The following is a 3431-nucleotide window of genomic DNA, read 5'->3' as shown; positions in this document are numbered from 1 at the left end:
TAAAACAAAACCATAGGACAGAAAGACGTCAAACTGTGGCGTCAAAGTAAACAAGTTGGGTCTCGGTCACGCAGTCTCGGCAACGTTGAGAGACAAATCAACCACGGTATAAAACAGATTGAGCTGAAGTAGAAAGAAGGCTACGCACTGATCGAAAATATGGATCGGCCTAGCAATTAAAACAGTATATAATCAAATGTTGCAATTTGATATTAGCCCAGCGAAGCTGCTTGACAAAAGAGGTTATATGTTTAGCAATTTGGAATCCTACCGACTACACAAAATTCCTCAATGCGAATATGTCATCAATTTAGAAGCTGATTGGTTGCCATATATTCACAGTCAGACAAGCATGGCGGATCAACAGGGTCAGACTGCCCTCTAAAGCAAGGCTGCAGAGCCAAACGATGAAATTTTGATTTCTATAGGAGCAACTTCCCAGTCCCCAGTTAAGAATCAACAAAAATAAAACCAGGATAACGAGTCCAAAGTGTCTCTCCATAAACGGGAAAAGAAAGCAGAGAAGCTTGCAGCTCTAGAAAAAGAATTTAACTCCAAGATTCGTTTGCGAAAAATTGAATCTGAATTAAGAGCGTTGTTACAACGGATTCTTTGAAAGCTTACAATTGAGTGTGAAAAAGATGGAATAGTAAAATTTTGCACATTTTGGCAATTATAATTTTGCAAGAGAAGCCAGAAGTGTATTTTTTCTTCAACACGAATGGCACAGCACTTTTCAACGCTCCCGAAGGAGTTCGAGAAGGCCCGATGATTTTTTGCCTTCTGTCCTTTAATTACTTCCGGCAGGTCCTCCCCTGCAAAGAATCCGATTTAGAAAAGTTGTTGTTTGAGATGAACAAACTTGTGATACTTGCCTCTCGTTTTTTTTTTCCAGTAAATTTGTCGGAGGTCACAAAACGATTGTTCATTAGCTTTGCTATTTTTCATCCATCTTTCTAAATGCACTCAAGCGAAACCCTCAGTTTTTTCTAGCCGTTTTATTCATAAACTAAACCGCTCATTTTGAAAAAAAACGCATTATTTTTTAACTAACTGCTTGTTTTTTCATATCGCTGAAAATTTTATTGTTTTAAATGCTTTAAAGAATATTATTGTTCCTGTTCCTACAAGTCTTATAGATCTGATGAGCGGCAGTAATCTGTTTCTAAATTCTTCAAAAAGGAGTGCCTTCAGTTTCCGGACAACTGCTTACAAAGATAACTGATGTTGAATTGAAGTAATATTTTCTGTTCCAATGAAATCTTCAACTCTTTCAATTCATGTGTACAAATCTGTGAAAATTTATAGCTCCATATCAATGTGCTAGATGCGGAGGAAGCACCATTAGCACCACTTCAGACTTCATACAACTACTTCAACAGTTTCGGGTAATTTCCTTTGATAAACATGGAACAAGTAATTTAAAACGGTTGATTTGCAGAGCCAATTTTTGTCACCAACAGAAGCGCATTTAGGAGAAGTCAGCTACATTTGTAATTCTATACCAGTCTTGATTGTAAAAAAAGCATTACTAGCCCTCATACGTGATGATGAAATTGTTGGTGCTGTTCAACTGACAAATAAGACAAAAAGGACTAACCAGTTCTATTTCTCAGTTTTAATATAAAGGCGCCACTTTATCAATAATTGAACAACACATTTGGATGAAAACTTCGATCTCATCAGTTTAGAAAACAATATGAGCTGGGTCGAGGTTGGGTGGTGAAATCTCATGCGAAGTGCGGTGAAATGCGGTGGAAAAATAATTTTCACCGCATATTTCTTACATGTTTTTGCGGTGAATGCGCTGAATCGCGGTGAATTATTTATTTTTCCAATAAATTATTTATTTTTCCGGTGAATTATTTACAATAAAATCTTAGCAACCAAAACGAGTCCTTGGACTACTTCAAGCACATTCTTCAGTAATGATAAAGAAAAATCGTAACTGTCGAATTTCTCAATGAAAATTCAAAAGTCCTTCAAATTTTTTTTATTTTTTCTGGTCCTGATTTTGATTATGTGTTAACGCTTATCGTGGGATGGTTTGACTTTTTTGGTAAAACGTGAGTTGGATAAACTCTATAATTGGTTATCATAGATTTGGTCAACAGTTGATAATGATTGACATAATGATTTACATATCGGCACTCAATCTCATCATTCAGAATATGGACCTATCTTCAATAGGGCCTTTTAGTCCGCGAAGTTCGAAAGTATGTTTCACAAGCGCAATCCATCAACATAGCAAAAAAGAAATCTGGAAATGAAAGCGATCAAAGTTACTTAAAAATTTAATACCGGCAGACGCCCGCAATGTTACACCATCGTTTTTGTTTTGCTTACTTTGGTCGCTCGTTCTGCTTCCCGGGTCAAATGTCCACCCTAAAATCCTCCCATTTTGTTGTAAGAGGGGGAGGGGTAAATTTTCTATGGGGGTAAATTGAAGTAAGGCTATTTTGTTCAGAGGGCGTAAAATGATGCAAGAGTTCGGCTGCAATGAGAGTATTTTTGAGGAATTACCCCCCTGACTAAAATTGCAACGTATGAGTGGGCTGCAATGGGCTGCAATGGCAGGACTTTTGAGGAATTACGCCCCCTGACTAAAATTCCCATCTAAAATTGGGCTGCAATGGGAGGACTTTTCAGGAATTAGCCCCTGATAAAAATTGCCATGTAAGAGTGGGTTGCAATGGGCTGCAATGGGAGGACTTTTGAGGAATTACCCCCCTGTCTAAAATTGCTATGTAAGAGTGAGCTTCAATGGGCTGCATTGGGCTGCAATGGGCTGCAATTGAAGAACATTTGAGGAATTACCCCCTGACTAAAATTGCCACGTAAGAGTGGGCTGCAATGAAGCTGCAATGGGAGGACTTTTGAGGAATTACCCCCTGACTAAAGGAGGGGTTGAAATGAGCTACGAGCTGGCTGGCCAAGGTTGTTAAAAAGATGTAAGAGTTCGGGGGTAATTTGTTCTGTGGGGTAAAATGATGTAAGAGTGAGGGGGTAATTTTTTCTGAGGGGTAAAATGATGTAAGAGTTGGGCTGCCAAGGGGGAAAATAGTGTAAGAGTGAGGGGATAATTTGTCCAGAGAGGGTAAATGATGTAAGAGTCGGGCTGCCGAGGGGGGTAACGTGTTGTAAGAGTGAGGTGGTAATTTGTTCAGAGGGGGTAAAATGATGTAAGAGTTGGGCTGCCAAGGGGGGTAAAATGGTGTAAGAGTGAGGGGGTAATTTGTCCAAGGTGGTAACATGAGCTAAGATTTGAGCTGCCAAGGGGGTAAAATGGAGTAAGAGTGAGGGGTTAATTTGTCCAGAGGGGGTAACATGAGCTAAGATTTGAGCTACAAAGGAGGGTAAAATGGTGTAAGAGTTCGGGGGTAATTTGTTCTGTGGGGTAAAATGATGTAAGAGTTCGGGGGTAATTTGTT

This window comes from Convolutriloba macropyga, unplaced genomic scaffold (assembly GCF_964194025.1).
Source record: "Convolutriloba macropyga unplaced genomic scaffold, txConMacr16.3 SCAFFOLD_4095, whole genome shotgun sequence".
Taxonomy (NCBI): domain Eukaryota; kingdom Metazoa; phylum Xenacoelomorpha; order Acoela; family Convolutidae; genus Convolutriloba; species Convolutriloba macropyga.
Note: the sequence above shows the minus strand (reverse complement) of the source record.